Source organism: Hordeum vulgare, chromosome 1H, assembly GCF_904849725.1.
Source record: "Hordeum vulgare subsp. vulgare chromosome 1H, MorexV3_pseudomolecules_assembly, whole genome shotgun sequence".
Taxonomy (NCBI): Eukaryota; Viridiplantae; Streptophyta; class Magnoliopsida; order Poales; family Poaceae; genus Hordeum; species Hordeum vulgare.
In genome coordinates this window covers 444,417,070-444,438,188 of record NC_058518.1, presented here as the reverse complement: position 1 = coordinate 444,438,188, position 21,119 = coordinate 444,417,070, and positions in this window count along the sequence as shown.

Genomic DNA, 21,119 nt, shown 5'->3' with positions numbered 1-21,119 from the left:
TCTACCCACATTGTGGGCCCTCCGACGAGGTAAAACCCCAGTCCTGTCGGTGTGACAATAGGTGATCATAGTACAATGGTGCTCCTCGAGCTGTTTGTGGGGGAGGAGATGGAGCTCTAACTCCCGGCCTCTCGATCACTCTAGTGTGCTACGTGGGGGGTTCGGTGGATCGAGTACGTGTTTGCCAGCCCCCTCTCGAGGGGCTGGGGTTTGACTTTATAGTCCATCTAGGAGTGTACACTAGTGGGGGAAAAGGGGACGGGGTCTAGCCGTCAGCCTCTCCGAATGGCCGAGGGGCTCGTCGGTTGTCGAGTCCCGTCTGCCGGAGGGCCCAGTGGCCAAGCACGATAGTGGTCGGCAGACTGGCTGTCAGTGAGTAAGTAGGGGTAGGCAGGGAACGATAGTGGTCAGCACACTGCCGCCAACCGACCCATGGGGCCAGCCGGCCCCCAAATGTCTAAGAGAAGGGTTTCCTCCACTTTGGTATACCCAAGGGCCATTACCCCGTTAGTAGCTCCCGGAACTGTTTGGGTCCGGAGGACTCCGGGCGAGGGGCTAGTAGTTTTTCCCCACCCCCGGGGAGTGATCGTTGTTGGAGTTGATGCACATACCGAAGCTGGGAGGCGAGATGACGGGCCGTCGGTCGGACCGGGCGGCAGCCGACTAAGGGCCAGTTGAACACCACAGCGTGTGGGGCAGCTGTCGGATGCGGGCCAATTGGATGCCGTGGCGCCTCCAGCCCCGTGCCGAAGCTTCGGGATCAGAGCCGGTCGGCGGGCGACACGTGTGGCCCGGTGGCGGACGGCGGGACCGCTACTATGCGCACGACGGGACATCGCCGCAGGCCTAGCCTGGGAGGCCTCGACCCATGTGTAGGATCTTCTACGGCCACGGGCCGCCGGTTGGGTTTCCCCGCGCGATTAATGCGTGCGGGCATCGTGGGAAAGTGGGGGACGTGGTTGCCTTCCACTCCCCAAGTCTCCTTGAGCTTTAAAAGAGGTAGGGGAGGCCGAGGCTGTTGTTGCCTTCCACTCCCCATTTCCCATATCACCCCTCCTTCGGAGCTCGCCGCCGTCGCCCTTCCTCCCGGTGCCCTTAGCGCCCGTCGCCACCATCCCTCCCTCCTCGCGCCTGTAGCATGTTGGAAATATGTCCTAGAGGCAATAATAAAGTTGTTATTATTATTCATGATCATTGTCTATTATTCATGCTATAATTGTATTAACCAGAAAGCATCAATGTGTGTGAATATATAGATCACAATGTGTCCCTAGTGAGCCTCTAGTTAGCTAGCTCGTTAATCAATAGATGATCATGGTTTCTTGATCATGGACATTGGATGTCATTGATAACGGGATCACATCATTGGGGAATGACGTGATGGACAACACCTAATCCTAAGCATAGCACTAGATCATGTTGTTCGTGTGCTAAAGCATTTCTAATGTCAAGTACCGTTTGCTTAGACCATGAGATTGTGCAACTCTCGGATACCGTAGGAGTGCTTTGGGTGTATAAAACATCACAACGTAACTGGGTGATTATAAAGGTGCACTATAGGTATCTCCGAAGGTGTCTGTTGGGTTGTATGAATCGAGACTGGGATTTGTCACTCAGTCTGACTAAGGAGTTAGCCACAGGATGGTGTGTTACGTAACGAGTAAAGAGACTTGCCGGTAACGAGATTGAACAAGGTATAGGGATACCGACGATCGAATCTCGGGCAAGTATCATACGAGTAGACAAAGGGAATTGCATACAGGATTGACTGAATCCCCGGCATCGTGGTTCACCCGATGAGATCATCGAGGAACATGCAGGAACCAACATGGATATCAAGACCCCGTTGTCGGATATTGACCGGAGAGGTGTCTCGGTCATATATGCATGTCTCTCGAACCTGTAGAGTCTACACACTTAAGGTTCGATGACGCCAGGGTTATAGGGAAATAGTGTACGTGGTTACCATAGGTTGTTCGGAGTCCCAAATGAGATCCCGAACATCACGAGGAGATCCGTAATGGTCCGTAAGTAAAGATTGATATATAGGAAGTGAGGATTTGGAAACCGGAAGTGTTTCGGGCGTCACCGTTAATGTACCGGTACCTCCGGAAGGGTTCCGGGGGTCCACCGGCAAGGGCCACCAGCCCCGAAAGGGAACTTGGGCCAAAAGGTGGAAGGGAACCAGCTGAAACTGGGCTGGTGCACCTCCCTCTCTCAGCCCAAGGCGCACAAGGGTGGGGAGGGGCAAACCCTAGGCGTGGGAGGGCGCCCTTGGGCCCAATGGCCCACCCTAGGGTGCCTCCACCCCTTGGCCGCCGCCCCTTGCCCTAGATGGAGCTGCTGCACCCCTTAGGGTGGGAAACCCTATGGGTGGGCACCTCCTCCCTCTCCTCCTATATATAGTGTGTTTTTTGGCCGGTTGGACACACACAATTCATCTCTCCACGGTGCAGCCCTACTCCTCCTCTTCCTCGTCCTCTGCATAGCTTGGCGAAGCCCTGCTGGAGTTCTCCCTCAACATGTCCTCCATCCTTGCTGGATCAAGGTGTTGGAGACGTCACCGGGCTGCACGTGTGTTGAACACGGAGGCGCCAATGTTCGGCGCATAGATCGGAATCCACCGCAATCTAAATCGCTGCGAGTACGACTCCATCAACCGTGTTCTAGCAATATGTCTGCTTAGCAATCTTCAAAGGTATGAAGATGCTCTACAACCTCTCTCGTTGCTGGTTTCTGCATAGATAGATCCTTGCATGGCGTAGGAAAATTTTGAAATTACTACGATCCCCAAAAACGGCATCCGAGCTAAGGTTCTATGCGTAGATTCTATGCACGAGTAGAACACAAAAGTTGTGGGCGCTAATTTGTCAATTTGCTAGCAGTTACTAGTCTTATCTTGATTCGGCGGCATCGTGGGATGAAGCGGCCCAGATCGACCTTACACGTATGCTTACGTGAGACTGGTTCCACCGACTCACATTCACTTGGTGCATAAGGTGGCTAGCGGGTGTCTGTCTCTCCGACTTTAGTCGGATCGGATTCGATGAAGAGGGTCCTTATGAAGGGTAAATAGCATTGGCATATCAACGTTGTGGCTGTAACGTAGGTAAGAAGCGTTCTTGCTAGAAACCCTAACCAGCCACGTAAAACTTGCAACAACAATTAGAGGACGTCTAACTTGTTTTTGCAGGGTATGCTATGTGATGTGATATGGCCAAAAGGATGTGATGTTACATATGTGATGTATGAGATTGATCATATTTTTGTAATAGGATTGACGACTTGCATGTTGATGAGTAGGACAAACCGACAGGAGCCATAGGAGTTGTCTTAATTTATTGTATGACATGCAATGCCATGTTGATTACTTTACTTTATTGCTAACGGTTAGCCATAGTAGTAGAAGTAATAGTTGGCATGACGACTTCACAGAGACACAATGATGGAGATCATGGTGTCATGCCGGTGACAATGATGATCATGGTGCCCCGAAGATGGAGATCAAAGGAGCAAGATGATATTGGCCATATCATGTCACTATATGATTGCATGTGATGTTTATCATGTTTTTCATCTTATTGCTTAGAACGACGGTAGCAAAGATAAGATGATCCCTCATTAAAATTTCGAGATGAGTGTACACCGTTGCGAAGGTTCATTGTCTCGAAGCACCACGTGATGATCAGGTGTGATAGATTCTAACTTTCGCATACAACAGGTGTAAGCCAGTTTACACACGCAAAACACTTAGGTTGACTCGATGAGCCTAGCATGTACAGATATGGCCTCGAATACGGGAGACCGAAAGGTCGAACATGAGTCATATGGTTGATACGATCAGCATGGAGATGTTCAACCTAGCTATAAAGGCTTTGTGATGAATTACAACGTGCAAGGGATGGAAAAGACTATTCCCGAGTTGTATTCAATGCTGACATCTGTGGAGGTAGAAATCAAGAAAGAGCATCAAGTGTTGATGGTCAATAAGACCACCAGTTTCAATGTGGGCAAGGGTAATAAAAGCTTCAAGAAAGACGGCAAAGAAGTTGCCGCGCCCGGTAAGCCAGTTGCCGGCAAGAAGTCAAAGAAAGGACCCAAGCCTAAGATTGAGTGCTATTACTGCAAGGGAACCGATCACTGGAAGCGGAATTGCCCCCAAGTACTGAGCGAACAAGAAGGTTGACAACGTCAAAGGTATATGTGATATACTTGTTATTGATGTGTACCTTACCAGCGCTCGTAGTAGTTCCTGAGTATTTGATACCGGTGTTGTTGCTCACATTAGCAACTCTAAGAAGGAACTATGGAACAAGCGTAGGCTGGCTAAGGACGAGGTGACGATGCGCGTCGGGAATGGTTCCAAGGTCGATGTGATCACCGTCGCCACGCTACCTCTACATCTACCTTCAGGATTAGTTTTAAACCTTAATAATTTTTATTTAGTACTAGCTTTGAGCATGAGCATTGTATCAGGATCTCGCTTGATACAAGACAGCTACTCATTTAAATGTGAGAATAATGGTTGTTCTATTTATATGAGTGGTATGGTTTACGGTCATGCCCCGCTGGTCAATGGTTTATTCCTGTCGTGATGTTACACATATTCATAGTGTGAGTACGAAAATATGTAAGGTTGATAATGATAGTCCCACATACTTGTGGCAGTGCTGCCTTGGTCATATCGGCGTAAAGCGCATGAAGAAACTCCATACAGATGGACTTTTGGAGTCACTTGATTTTGAATCATTTGACACATGCGAACCGTGCCTCAAGGGCAAAATGACCAAGACTCCGCTCTCCGAAAAAATAGAGCGAGCAACCTACTTGTTGGAGATAATACATACTGATGTATGCGGTCCAACGAGCGTTGAAGCTCGCGGTGGCTATCGTTATGTTCTCACCCTCACTGATGATTTAAGTAAATATGGGTATGTCTACTTAATGAAGCACAAGTCTGAAACCTTTGAAAGGTTCAAGGAATTTCAGAGTGAGGTGGAGAATCAACGTGACAAGAAAATAAAGTTTCTACGATGTGATTGTTGAGGATAATATTTGAGTCACGAGTTTCACACACACCTAAGGAAATGTGGAATTGTTTCACAACTCACGCCGCCTGGAACACCGCAGCGTAACGGTGTGTCTTAACGTCGTAATCGCACTTTATTGGATATGGTGCTATCTATGATGTCTCTTACCGATTTACCGCTATCATTTTGGGGATATGCATTGAAAACTGCCGCATTCACTTTAAATAGGGCACCGTCTAAATCCGTTGAGACAACACCGTATGAATTATGGTTTGGCAAGAAACCTAAGCTGTCGTTTTCGAAAGTTTGGGGCTGCAATGCTTATGTGAAGAAACTTCAACCAGAGAAGCTCGAACCCAAAGCGCAAAAATGCGTCTTCATAGGATACCCTAAGGAAACTATTGGGTACACCTTCTATCCTAGATCCGAAGGCAAAATCTTTGTAGCCAAGAATGGATCCTTTCTAGAGAAAGAGTTTCTCTCGAAGGAAGTAAGTGGGAGTAAAATAGAACTTGATGAGGTAATTATATTTCCTCTCGAACCGGAGAGTAGCGCACTGCAAGAAATTGTTTCGGAGGCGCTTGCACCGGCTAGAGAACAAGTTAATGATGATGATCATGAAACTTCAGATCAAGTTGCTATTGAACCTCGAAGTTCGATAAGGGTATGTTCCGCACCAGAGTGGTATGGCAACCCTGTCATGGAAATCATGTTGTTGGAGAACAGTGAACCTTCGAACTATGAAGAAGCAATGGCACGCCCGGATTCCAACAAATGGCTTGAGGCCATGAAATCCGAGATTGAATCCATGTATGAGAACAAAGTATCGACTTTGGTGGACTTGCCCGATGATCGCAGAGCCATAGAAAATAAATGGTTTTTTAAGAAGAAGACTGACGCGGATGGTAATGTGACCATCTATAAGGCTCGACTTGTCACTAAGGGTTATTGACAAGTTCAAGGGATTGACTACGATGAGACCTTCTCACCCATAGCGATGCTGAAGTCGGTCCGAATCATTTTAGCAATTGCCGCATTTTATGATTATGAAATCTAGCAAATGGACGTCAAAATAGCATTCCTAAGCGGCTTTCTTAAAAAAGAATTGTATATGATACAACCGAAAGGTTTTGTCGATCCTAGCAATGCTAACAAGGTATTGAAGCTCCAGCGTTCCATCTATAGGCTGGTGCAAGCAACTCGGAGTTGGAACATTCACTTTGATGAGGTGATCAAAGCGTTTGGGTTTATAAAGACTTATGGAGAAGCCTGTATTTACAAGAAAGTGAGTGGGAGCTCTGTAGCATTTCTAATATTATATGTGGATGACATATTGTTGATGGGAAATGATATAGAACTGTTGGAGAGCATCAAGGCGCGTTTTAATAACAGTTTTTCAATGAAGGACCTTGGAGCAGCTGGTTACATATTAGGCATCAAGATCTATAGAGATAGATTGAGACACCTCAAAGGTCTTTCACAAAGCACATACCTTGACAAGATATTGAAGAAGTTCAATTTGGATAAGGCTAAGAAGGGGTTCTTGCCTGTATTACAAGGTGTGAGGTTGAGTATGACTCAACGCCCGACCACGACGGAAGATAGAGAAAAGATGAGTATCGTCCCCTATGCTTCAGCCATAGGCTCTATCATGTACGAGACCTGATGTGAACCTTGCCATAAGTTTGGTAGGGAGGTACTAGAGTGATCCATAAGTGGATCACTAGACAACAGTCAAGAATATCCTAAAGTACGTGAAAAGGTTTAAAGATATGTTTCTCATTTATGGAGGTGCCGAAGAGCTCGTCGTAAAGGGTTACGTCGATGCTAGCTTCGACACAGATACGTGTATATTTTGAATAATGGGGCAGTTAGCTGGCGCAGTTGCAAGAAAAGCGTCATGGCGACATCTACATGTGAAGCAGAGTACATAGCTGCTTCGAAAGCAACACATGAAGGAGTCTGGATGAAGGAGTTCATCACCAACCTAGGGGAGATTCCAAGTGCGTCGGGCCCGATGACTCTGTTCAGTGACAACACTAGAGCTATTACCATTGCAAAGGAGCCCAGGTTTCACAAGAAGACCAAGCACATCAAGCGCCGCTTCAACTCCATTTGTGAATACATCCAGGATGGATATATAGATATTTGTAAAGTACATACGATCTGAATGTCACAGACCCGTTGACTAAACCTCTTCCACGGGCAAAGCATGATCTGCACCAGAACTCTATGGGTGTTCGATTCATCACAATGTAACTAGATTATTGACTCAAGTGCAAGTGGGAGACTGTTGGAAATATGCCCTAGAGGCAATAATAAAGTTGTTATTATTATATTTCCAATTCATGATAATTGTCGATTATTCATGCTATAATTGTATTAACCAAAAACCGTAATATATGTGTGAATGTATAGATCACAATGTGTCCCTAGTGAGCCTCTAGTTGGCTAGCTCATTAATCAATAGATGATCATGGTTTCTTTATCATAGACATTGGATGTCATCGATAACGGGATCATATCATTGGGGAATGATGTGATGGACAAGACCCAATCCTAAGCATAGCACTAGATCGAGTTGTTCGTCTGCTAAAGCATTCTAATGTCAAGTATCGTTTCCTTAGACCACGAGATTGTGCAACTCCCGGATACCGTAGGAGTGCTTTGGGTATTTCAAACATCACAACATAACTGGGTGATTATAAAGGTGCACTACAGGTATCTCCGAATGTGTATGTTGGGTTGTACGAATCGAGACTGGTATTTGTCACTCCGTGTGACGGAGAGGTATCTCTAGGATCACTCGGTAATCCATCATCATATTGAGCTCAGTGTGACTAAAGAGTTAGCCACGGGATGGTGTGTTATGAAACAATTAAATAGACTTGCCGGTAACGATATTGAACAAGGTATAGGGATACCAACGATTGAATCTCGGGCAAGTATCGTATCAGTAGACAAAGGGAATTGCATACGGGGTTGATTGAATCCCCGACACCGTGGTTCATCCAATGAGATCATCGAGGAACATGTAGGAACTAACATGGATATCCAGACCCCGCTGTCGGTTATTGATCGAAGAGGTGTCTCGGTCATGTCTGCATGTCTCCCGAACCCGTAGGGTCTATACACTTAAGGTTCGATGACGCTACGGTTATAGGAAATTAGTGTACGTGGTTACCGAAGGTTGCTCGGAGTCCCGGATGAGATCCCGGACATCACGAAGATCTCCGGAATGGTCCGAAGGTAAAGATTGATATATAGGAAGTGAGGATTTTGACACCGGAAGTGTTTCGGGCGTCACCGGTAATGTACCGGGACCGCCGGAAGGGTTCCGGGGGTCCAGCGGCAAGGGCCACCAGCCCCAAAAGGGTACTTGGGACAAAAGGTTGAAGGGAACCAGCCCTAAAGTGGGCGGGTGCGCCTCCCTCTCTCAGCCCAAGGCACACAAGGGTGGGGAGGGGCAAACCCTAGGCGTGGGAGCGCACCCTTGGGCCCAATGGCCCACCCTAGGGCACCTCCACCCCTTGGTCGCCGCCCCTTGCCCTAGATGGGCTGCCGCACCCCTTAGGATGGGAAACCCTAAGTGTGGGCACCTCCTCCCTCTCCTCCTATATATAGTGGAGGATTTTGGCCTTTTGGACAAACACAATTCATCTCTCCACGACGCAGCCCTACTCATCCTCTTCCTCGTCCTCCGCATAGCTTGGCGAAGCCGTGCTGGAGTACCACGTAGCTCCACCATCACCATGTCGTCGTGCTGCCGAAGCTCTCCCTCAACCTCTCCTCCATCCTTGCTGGATCAAGGCACTGGAGACATCATCGGGCTGCACTGTGTTGAATGCGGAGGCGCTGACGTTCGGCGCATAGATCGGAATCCACCGCGATCTGAATCGCTGCGAGTACGACTCCATCAACTGTGTTCTAGCAACACTTCCGCTTAGCGATCTTCAAAGGTACGAAGATGCTCTTCAACCTCTCTTGTTGCTGGTTTCTCCATAGATAGATCCTTGCATTGCATAGGAATGTTTTTGAAATTACTACAATCCCCAACACAATGCTCTTTGCCGCCGCTCCTTCCTCTTCGCGCCAGTAGGGCCTTCCCATGGTCGATCCGCTTGGGAGCCGCGTCTTGAGCCTTTTCTCTCCTGCTCTGCCGCCGACGAACATAGAGATAGCCGCGCCACCCACCGGCTCGTGGGAGGGCTCCGTCGTGACCGATGTGCACATTGAGTATCTCCTACGGACGCGGAAGATCCCGTCTGTGGAACACGTCGAGGAGCGCGTGGCAAGTGCGTCGTACTCAGCATGCATTTCATAATCGGCTTCTGGCAGCCGGCGAGCCGCTTCCTACAACAATTCTTGGACTTCTTCGGTCTCCATATGCATTATTTCGGGCCGAAATCGGTGTTGTACCTCGCGTGCCTCGCCACCCTGTGTGAGGGGTACCTGGGCGTCTCGCCCTTTCCCGCTTTGTTCCATCTCTTCTTCCACTTCTGCACCCGAAAGAACTACAATGTGTCGTACTCCTACGGTCGCGACGTGGTGTACGCGCAACGCAACTGGCTCTTCCCGAAGATGGGGTGGATCGACTCCTTCAAAAAGTGGCACCGCTCCTTCTTCTACGTTCGCAACATCGAGGAGGGGCGGGACTGGGTCAACCTACCTCCATTCGCCGACACGCCGCTGATTGGCGCAAACTGGAACCACGAGGTGCGCAATGACGAGATGACGATGATCGCGAGCCGACTTAAGGAGCTCAAAGCCTCCCGGGGGTTGCTGACCGCAGACCTTGTGGCAGCGTTCATCTACTGCCTGGTGCTGCCGCTGCAAGAGCGGACACATGAGATCTACGACATGGGCATGTACAAGGACCCGTGCCGGCTGTCGAACGTGGAGCTGCTGCCAAACAAGGTTGCCACCAGTGTGAACACCATCACTCGTTTCTGGCTAGACATGGAGGCGTGGTGGTTCGGCATGGAGCCGTTCTATCACGAGAACCATGCGTCGTAGGTAAGCTTCATTCGACTGGAGCTGCTCTCGAGCTTTTATCTTGTGGCGACTAACGCATGGCCGCACTTTTTCTTTAGATTTTTGCCCGACAGATGACGCCGGATGATCCGAACCCGCAAACCTTTGCGCCGGGCCACGCGAACTCCGATGCCAAGGACTTCGAGTCAGACGGGGGTGACCCTACTAGTCCCAAGGACCCGGACAGGCTGGGGGTGGAGGAGGAAGAGGCGCCGACTGGTGCCACTACCGGTGGGGTTGTTATGTCAAGCGGTCCCCGCCCATAGGCAACCATGCGGGACTGGACTAATGACGATGACAACAACGACGTGCACATAGTTCAGGCGCCGCCTACTGCGATGGGGCCGACCCAGCACCACCGATGAGGAGGAAGCACTAAGCTCCCTACTGAGGGTCAGCCGGCCACGGGGCACCGGCCCACCGCCCAGAAAGCGGAGGAATGGCGCAAAGAGAAACGACTGGTCGAGGGACCGATCATTCCCCCGGCCGCCAAGAAGGCTCGGTCGACTGTGCTCCCGCCGAGCGCCAGTCCGCCAGCGCAGATGACTCTTAGGCGGGGTGGCCACCAGATTCCCCTTGCTTTGGGGTAAGTTTTCTATGGAGCTTGTGGCCCATTCTTCCTTTCGTCTTTGCCACATGGCAGTGAGCTCGTGTCCTTTGTTTTCGGCAGCGAGGCCATCGAACTTCCGCCACCGGCCATGTCGGCCACCAAGGGTGAGGGTGCTACGCCACTAGCTGTGGAGCGCATGGTGACGGCGTGGCTCAAGTGAGAGCGTGCCTACCAGCTGCGTGCACCCAAGGCGAAGGCCGTGGTGGCTGCATCGACCGGCTCGGGCGACCCTTGTGCTAGGGCGACGAGCAGCATGATGACGCCGGTGACCCTCGAGGCTCGTGTCCCGGAGGCCTCGTCGGCACGCACGGGGACTCACGAGGAGCGGCCTCGGAGGTGGAGGCGTCACGAGTTGTGGAGCCAGTGCATGAGGAGGTCTTGAGTCCAGAGTCTGACCAGGGGCACCGTGTCGGGTCTGATGCTAGGAGCAGCGACTAAATGGCCCTGGTCATTTTGTTAGTGCAGCCAAACCCGGTGGCGCCGGGGGCTATGACCGGCAGGGCCAGTCGGACGGGCCGACCGATGTCCGTCATCATAGCAGAGTGGGCCAAGCTGGGCCGTGCCTCGGGGGCGGCTCGGGTGAGATCTTCGACTAGCGGGCAGGCTGTGGTGCCGTCCGGAACGGCGACATGATGGCACAGTACCACTCGGGGATAGTCTCCTTTGCCCAGTCGGCGATGCACAACTTCACGCTGGTGGAGAAGACAGTTCACGTAAGCCGCACACAATTTTTTTCTCTTAGTCTATTTTCTAGTGGGGCGCGCGAGTCCACCCAGTGGGTGTAGTACCCGAGATTCGGGCCAGCAACGCGGGAACCGGGCCAAATGTTTCTCTCCTAATCCTTTTCTCTTGTTCTCTCGTCAAGTTGATATGGCGAAGCGCGATGCACTCTTCATGGAGGCGGTCGCGCTGTATCGCTACAACAAGAATTCCTACTTCAAGGCCTGAAACGAGCTCGAGCTGTACGCGGCTGAGCTGCATAAGGCCCGAGGTATGCCCTTGGATTGGAGGGTGTGCGCGAGCGCACCCACTAGGTGTAGTCCCCGAGATTCAGGCCGGCTGCGCAGCAGCCGAGCCAAATATTTTTGCTTTTGATGTTTCTCGTGGAGCCGATAGCTGAGCATGAACCTTCTTTTGCATAGGAAGCCATTTCTGAGACCGAGGTGGCGGAGCTGCATCATTCGCTGGCCGACATCCAAGGCAAGCGCGACGAGGTCGCCGGCGACCGCGACCGGCTCGAGAGGATTCTCGAGGCCGAGCGGGAGGTCGCGGGGCAGCTGAAGGCTGAGGTGGAGCGGCTCACCATGCGCTTCAACAGGAGATGGCAGCCAATGAGGGGGTGTCGTAGGCATCAGGCATCAGCGAGGAGGAGGCGGCGACTCTCCATGTCAAGGTTGCTTGGCTTGAAGAAGAGGTCCACCACGCGACGACGGCCAAGACGAGGGCAGAGCAGGATGCGACCGCCACACTCCAGCTCTTCCACGAGGTGCATGAGATCTTCGCCGATGAGTGCCTTGTCCTCTTTCGTTGTGTTTCGCTGGTCCTTTCTCTTAACGTCTTTCTCCAGGCCAACTCGCTTTCCGGATACCCAGGCGCGGGCAAAGTGGGCCATGGAGGCTCGTGATATGTCTCCAATGTGTCTATAATTTTTGATTGTTCCATGCTATTATATTATCTATTTTGGATGTTTTATATGCATTAATAATTTGTTTTATATTATTTTTGGAACTAACCTATTAATCGAGAGCCTAGTGGCAGTTTTTGTTTTCCCATGTTTTCGAATATTGCACATAAGGAATATTAAACGGAGTCCAAACACAAAAAAATCTCCGGAAAGATTTTTCTTGGACTAGAAGACACCCAGGAGACTTGGAGTAGGGGGTAGGGCATCTGTCGGGAGGCCATAAGCCTGCAGGGTGCGCCCTGGGGGGGGGTGGCCGCGCCCCCTGGCTTGTCGCCCCCTGCAGGTCTCCTAACCCTATTCTTTGGCCTATAGATTCCTAAATATTCCCATATCGCCAAAAAGGGAGCCTGGAAAATACTTTTACGCTGCCGGGAGCCTGTGCTCCCGAGAGATCCAATATGTGAGCCTTTTCCGATAATCTGTCGGAGAGGGAATTGATCACGGAGGGCATCAACATCAACTCCATTGCCCCTCCAATGATATGTGAGTAGTTCACCACAGACCTTCGGGTTCATAGCTAGTAGCTAGGTAGATTCTTATCTCTCTTTTATCTTCAATACCATGTTCTTCATGATCTTGATGGAGATCTATTCGATGTAATACTCTTTTGCGGTGTGTTTGTCGAGATCCGAAGAACTGTGAGTTTATGTTTAGATTATCTATGAATATTATTTGAGTCTCTTCTGAATTCTTATATGCATGATTTCATATCTTTGCAAGTCTCTTTGAATTATTGGTTTGGTTTGGCCAACTACATTGGTAATTCTTGCAATGGGAGAACTGCTTAGTTTTGGGTTCAATCTTGCGGTGTCCGCACTGATACGTCTCCAACGTATCTATAATTTTTGATGGTTTCATGCTATTATCTTGTCAAACTTTGGATGTTTTCTATGCCTTTTAACTTATTAACTCAGTGCCAAGTGCCAGTTCCTGTTTTTTCCGTGTTTTTGACCCTTTTCAGAGGAGAATTTTAAACGGAGTCCAAACAGAATAAAATCCACGGAATGATTTTTTCCATAACAGAAGACACGCAGGAGACTTGAGAACCAAGGCAGGAGACCTCAGAGGAGGTCACAATCCCACCACGCCCGCCCTAGGGGGGGGGGGCGGGCCTAGCAGGCTTGTGAGCTCCCCGTGGCTCCCCCGCCCTAGGTCTTTCGCCTATATATTCCCTAAAATCCCAGAAAAAATCAGGAGATCATCGAAAATACTTTTCCGCCGCCGCAAGCTTTTGTCTCTGCAAGATCCCATCTGGGGCACGTTCTGGTGCCCTGCCGGAGGGGGGATCTGGATCCGGAGGGCTTCTTCATCAACACCATGACCTCTCCGATGATGCGTGAGTAGTTCACCATAGACCTACGGGTCCATAGCTAGTAGCTAGATGGCTTCTTCTCTCTCTTGGATCTTCAATACAAAGTTCTCCATGATCTTCATGGAGATCTATCCGATGTAATCTTCTTTTGCGGTGTATTTGTCGAGATCCGATGAATTATGGATTTATGATCAGATTATCTATGAATCTTATTTGAGTTTCTTCTGATATCTCTTATGCATGATTTCATATCCTTGTAATTCTCTTCGAGCCGTGGGTTTTGTTTGGCCAGCTCGATCTATGATTCTTGCAATGGGAGAAGTGCTTGGTTTTGGGTTCATACCGTGCGGTGACCTCACCCAGTGACAGAAGGGGTAGCGAGGCACGTATCATGTTGTTGCCATCAAGGGTAAAAAGATGGGGTTTTTATCCTTGGTTTGAGATTATCTCTCTACATCATGTCTTCTTGCTTAAGGCGTTACTCTGTTCGTCATGAACTCAATACACTAGATGCATGCTGGATAGCGGTCGATGTGTGGAGTAATAGTAGTAGATGCAGAAAGTATCGGTCTACTTGTCTCGGACGTGATGCCTATATGTATGATCATTGCCTTAGATATCGTCATGACTTTGCGCGGTTCTATCAATTGCTCGACAGTAATTTGTTCACCCACCGTAATACTTGCTATTTTGAGAGAAGCCTCTAGTGAACACTATGGCCCCGGGTCTACTCCACACTATATTTTCAGCCTTACTCTTTTTCTTCGTTGCACTTTCCGCCTTCAGATCTCACTTTGCAATCAATCTTGAAGGGATTGACAACCCCTTTATAGCGTTGGGTGCAAGCTCTTTTGTGTTTTTGCACGTACTCTGGACTTGACGAGATTCTCCTACTAGATTGATACCTTGGTTCTCAACTGAGGGAAATACTTACTGCTCCTGTGCTGCATCACCCTTTCCTCTTCAAGGGAAAAACCAACGCAAGCAACTCTCCGTCAACGTGTCAATTTCTGGCGCTGTTGTCTGAGAAGTAGCAGAAGGATTTCTGGCGCCGTTGCCGGGGAGGATCAAGTCAAGAACTCATCCAGGTAAGTGTCGCAAACTCATCTCTTGCATTTACTTTTTTGCCTCTCGTTTTCCTCTCCCCCACTTCTGAAAAACAAAAATTTACAAAAAGATTTGCCTTTTTCGTTTGCCTTTTTCATTTGCCTTTCCTTTGCTTGTGTGCTACATGCCTTCAATATGCTTGCATCTTCGCTTGCTAAAAATCTAGTGATATGGATCCTCACCCACTTGCTAATCTCTTTAAGAGATCCACTTATGTGGAACCAATTGCTAGTGAGTTGAGTGCACTTGACTTTCTCTATGGAGTTTTGCTTGAGATGCGTGAATCTGGAAATCATGATGAAGAAATTTATGAAATGATTCATGAGGGCTCCTTGAATGAAAAGCATGATTGCAATGATTTCATTATAAATTCTATTAATGACAATCATGCTAAAAATATGCAAAACCCTAAGCTTGGGGATGCTAGTTTTGCCATGTCCACTACTTGTTGCAATGATATTTGCAATAATATTGAAAGTGGGTTTGGAGAAGTCATGACTTTAGTTGATGATAATCCCACTATTTTTGAAGAGCTTCAACTTTGCATGCATGTGGATCATGAAAAGAATATCCTTTGTGGTAGCTATTTTGTTGAATTTGATTATGATCCCACATGTAATTGCTATGAGAGAGGAAAATATTGTGGTAGAAACTTTCATGTTATCAAATTACCTCTCGTTATGTGGAGATTGCTATTGTCTCTTTCTTCTTCCTTGCATATGGCAACTATTGGTTGTCTTGACAATCTGTTTTCCTATAAAATGCCTATGCATAGGAAGTATGTTAGACTTAGATGTGATTTTCACATGTTTCATGATGCTCTCTTAGTGTTGGATTGCTATCTTTTATGTGAGCATCATTAAAATCCTTATGCCTAGCTAAGGGCGTTAAATAATAGCGCTTGTTGAGAGGCAACCCAATGAATTTATCTTTTTCTTTTCTATTTTTTTGCGTCCACACCATCATAATTCTGTTATGGTTGTGTCTTTTGTGTTTCCTTTTGTGTTTGAGCCAAGCAAAACCTTTATGACTAGTCTTGGTCAGGGTTGTTTGATCCTGCTGGAAAAAGAAAAAAAATCGCTCACGAGATGATTTATCATTTTTATTCAGAAAGAGATTTTGAGTTGTTCTTTTTGCTGCTGGTTGATATACCTTTTGCCCACGCAGTCATAATTTTTCAGAACTTTTGAGGTACCAGAAGTATACGAAGTATACAGATTGCTACTGACTGGTCTGTTTTCGACAGATTCTGTTTTTGTTGAGTTGGTTGCTTGTTTTGATGAAACTATGGATAGTATCAGGGGTACTAGACATGGAAAAGTGAGAATACAGTAGCCTAACACCAATATAGATATAATTCAAGTTTGCTACAGTACCTAAAGAGGTGGTAGTTTTTTTTCTTGTGCTAATGTTATCACGAGTTTCTGTTTAAGTTTTGTGTTGTGAAGTTTTCAAGTTTTGGGTGATGTTCTCATGGACAAAGAGATAAGGAGTGGAAATAGGTCAAGCTTGGGGATGACCAAGGCATCCCAAGCCAAATTCAAGGACACCAAAAAGCCTAAGCTTGGGGATGCCCCGGGAAGGCATCCCCTCTTTCGTCTTCAATCCATCGGTACCATTACTTGGAGCTATATTTTTATTCACCACATGGTATGTGTTTTGCTTGGAGCGTCTTGTATCTTAGGAGTCTTTTCTTTTTGTTGTGTCACAATCATCCTTTCTGCACACCTTTTTGAGAGAGACATGCACTCATCGTGATTTTGCTAGAATGCTCATCATGCTTGACTTATATCTTTTGAGCTAGATAATTTTGCTCTATGTGCTTCACTTAGATCTTGTAGAGCACGGCGGTGCGTGACTTGGTAGTTGGCTTATGCTATGAAAGTAGTCCCAAAGGTGACAGGTACCCAAAGAGGATACAAAAACCTCTATCTTCATGTGCATTGAGTAGAAAGAGAAGTCTTGATTCTTCTGAATTAGTTTTGAGACGTGGATTTGGTAATATTAAGAGTTATGTTACTAGGGTGTTGTGAGTCTAGAAATACTTGTGTTGAAGTTAGTGATTCCCGTAGCATGCACGTATGGTGAACCGCTATGTTAGGAAGTCGGAGCATAATTGATCTATTGATTGTCATCCTTTGTGTTGAGGTCGGGATCGCGCGATGGTTAACACCTACCAACCCTTCCCCTAGGAGTATGCGTTTAGCACTTTGTTTCGATTACTAATAAAAACTTTCGCAACAAGTATGTGAGTTCTTCATGACTAATGTGAGTCCATGGTATAGATGCACTTTCACCTTCCACCATTGCTATCCTCTCTAGTACCGCACAATTCTCGCCGGTGCACAAACCCACCATATGCCTTCCTCAAAACAACCACCATACCTACCTACTATGGCATTTTCATAGCCATTCCGAGATATATTGCCATGCAACTCCCACCGTTCCGTCTCATGACTTGTGCCATCACTCTCATATTGCCATTGCATGATCGTAAGATAGCTAGCGAGATGTTTCAACGTCATACGCCAAGCTAGATCGTTGCACATCCCGGTACACTGCCGAAGGCATTTCCTATAGAGTCATCATCGTTCAGGCTTTGAGCTGTGAGTAAATAAAAGTGTGATGATCATCATTATTGGAGCATTGTCCCATGTGAAGAAATAAAAAAAATAAAATAAAAGAGGCCAAAGAGCCCAAATAAAAAAAATGCCAAGATCCCAAATAAAAAAAAAGAGAGAGAAAAAGAGAGAAGGGACAATGCTACTATCTTTTTCCACACTTGTGCTTCATAATAGCACCATGTTCTTCATGAACGAGAGTCTCTCGTTTACTCACTACCATATGCTAGTGGGAATCTTTATTATATAACTTGGCTTGTATATTCCAATGATGGGCTTCCTCAAAATTTCCCTAGGTCTTCGTGAGCAAGCAAGTTGGATGCACACCCACTAGTTCTCCTTTTGAGCTTTCACATACTTATAGCTCTAGTGCATCATTTGTATGGCAATCCCTACTAATTCACATTGATATCTATTAATGGGCATCTCCATAGCCCTTTGATACGCCGAGTCAATGTGACCATTGTTGACGGGTAACTATTTCTGACTTGATGCCTCCCCGGCAATGGCGCCAGAAAAGAGCTAATCCCAGTTTCTCAACAATTAGCAATTGTCTTGCAATGGCCCACCAGTGTGTGGGATCACGACAGTTTTCGAGGGTAGAGTATTCAACCCAAATTTGTTGGTTCGACACGATGGGAGTGAAAGGATATTCTCCAGTATTAGCAGTTGAGTTGTCGGCTCAACCACACCTGAAAGATTAGTATCTGCAAGCAGGATATAAGCAGCAAAGGTAGTATGATAGCAACGGTGCTAGGAAAGAACCGGTTGACGGCCGATTATTCCTAACTGAAGTATAAATGGCGCCAGAAAAGTATTGTAGCAGGTAGCAGCAGTGTAACGAGTAACAACAATGGCAAGGGACATCAATAGTGACAGCAGTAGCAAGTAGCAACAGTAGCAAGTAACAGGAGCAGCAACAGTAGTAGCAACAGTAGTAACGGCAGAGCAAGTTGTCACATCCCTGACACCTTAAGCAAGTTAGTCTTGTGCTCATGTCTTCTTTGCATTTGCATCTAATAATTCTCCATCAAGAACAAGAAAGTGGCAAAGGAAAAACTCAAAACCCTAGCCACTACTTTAAATAAAGGAAAACTCAAAGTAGTTAAAATCAATGAACCCAAAATGGCCTCAAGAAATGTTCAAACTTTCTGATAAATCATGAAAGTAAATGAGCATTGGAGAAAACTATTTTCTTGACACTTTAAGCATTTTAAATTAATGCAAAAAGCCACTGGTTTCAAATTTGAAATTTGAAATCAGAAACTATAAATTTTCAAAAAAGTTGAAAACTTTGGAAATGGTTGGGAATATTATAACAAATATTCAGGTGTGTTTAAAATAGTTATCCCCGAGCTCTGCATCGCCCCAACACCATCGTCTTCCACCTCCGGCCGCCGGACCTCTCCCGTCGATTCGCTCCCTCCGGCGCACCCCCGAGCCCCTCAACAACACCATCAGAACCGCCGTGAGCTCGTCGTCGTTTTCCCTCTCACCCCACGCTCTTCCGTGCACCGTAGCCCCATTCCCCACCAAGGTCGAGAGCTCCTCGCCGCCGGTCATGTCGTCGCCGTCGCTGTGGTGTCTGATCCACGCGCTCGAGCTAGGGATCGAGCTCCTGGAGCCTCCAGGAGTGTGATGAGCCCTTCAGCTGCCCTCCCCGTGCCCTAGAGCCATCACTCGTAGAAGGCGAGCTTCGGCCACCGCTTCGGCTCGTCGCCGGCGCCTCTCCCGGCGACCCTAGCCTCCCCTGATGCCCCCGCTAGATGCGGCGTTGCACCAGCTACCCGTAGCTCCTTTCTGCGCCCAAAACCGACGGCCGATGCGCTGTCTAGCTCTCTCCGGCGAGCCCTCCGCCGCGCCCGTGGTCGCCGCCGGCCATGCTCCGGTGGGGGCCGACGTGGCAAAGCTAATCCAGTAGATTAGGAGCTTAATCTCTCGCTGACAGTGGGCCCAAGGCCAAGTCAACTCAGTTTAGGGGCTGGTCAGCGCGGGATTAGTCCCAGAAAGGCTGACCAGTGGGTCCCCCCTGTCAGGTTTGACCTGAACAGGTCGGCTGACCTGCTGACGTCAGTCTGATGCAATAAAGAGAATTTCCAGTATAAAAATAATTCTAGAAATGTTTAAAACTTCAAAAATTCATAGAAATTAATCTGTAACTCCAATGAAAATAATTTATATATGAAAAAGTATCAGAAAAATTCAAGGAATCTGAATATGCTATTTTCATTTGTGTTTGAAAATGTTACAGAACCCTAACATGTAGAATAAGGAATAATTCAATTCTTATATTTACTTTTTAAATGGAATTTGGAAAATATTCAAATTTCATTATGATTGCCATGATCACACACTGTCCTAATTACAAATCAGTACATTAACATGACATCTCATGCATGCTAACATCAAGTTGATCTGAGCATCAGGTCGAATCAATTAAACCGGTATCCGAGAATACCCCGTTTGAATTGATATTCGAATGTGATTCAAATCAACTCTAAACCTAATCCATGTTGATTATAAGAACTTGTCACCTTGCATTGTCATGCCATGCTCATGCATCATTTTGATTGCATATGATTGTTATTGAATGTTGCCATTCATTTCGGTAGGCTCCGCACCCTCGGATTCCACCGAATATCCGTCTGACGGATATTGTCCCTCCTCTGAGCAACAAGGCAAGCAACCCTTTTGATCATTCCGATAAATCCCAAGTTCTTGCTCCTACACCTATTTATTGCATTAAGATCAATTGCTTCAACTGCTTTTGCCACGATAGTTGAAACCACTTCCTTTGCATGACCTAACCTTGTCACAGTAAATAGACGAACCTTGCAACCTAGCATACCTGGTAGTTGCTTGAGCTATGTTGTGCCTTCTCCTGCTATGCATGCTATGCTTAGAGTTGTGTATGGTCTGTCATCTGGGAGATGAACAGAATTGTGGAATGTGTTCGGTGAGCAAAGGTTGTGTGTTGAACTTGATTTGGTAAAGGTACCGGTGAAAGGCTGTGTAGGAGTACATGGCGGGTTGTTTCATTGGAACCGTCCTTAGGAACTGAGTTCCGTGTATGTAATCCAAGACTAGATACTACCACATGCTGGGCCCTGAAATATGACCCCGCTCGGCCTATTAATCGCGTAGTACTCGGTCCAGGAGTTGCAAGTAGTTTCTGGTGTTTATAGTAATGCTGGAGGCCGTGCATGGTGCTGACCTGAGAGGTGGGCCGTGATGCGGTAGGCAGTGGCAAGGTGTACCAAGTGGCACCCGGATGGTGGGCTTGGGAACCCTGGGCACATCGTTTGAGGCCGTGGCGGAAACCTCGGCCGGACTTCCGTACGGGTTACTCTCAGATAGGCGATAAACCTGGACTAGGTACTAGTGTGGTTAACGGTCGTGGCCGACTCCCTCGCTGGGCTTCCGCTTGAAGGTTGCCGAGGTGCATGACGTGCACATGGCGATAAGTGGCGAGAGCGTGTGTGACGAAGTACATCCCTGCAGGGTTATGATCTATTCGAATAGCCGCGTCCGCGGATATGGACTACTTGGAGACATATGTTGTTCATAGATAACTTCAATGGCTACTCATAAAATTGCCAAGATAAGCGTGAGTGTCGTGGATGGCATTTCCGTACGGAGATGGAATGATTCCACGATAGTGTATTGTTGTGGTGTTAGTGGACTCGTGTGCGAGAAATCAAGTTGTCAAAAATAATTTCAA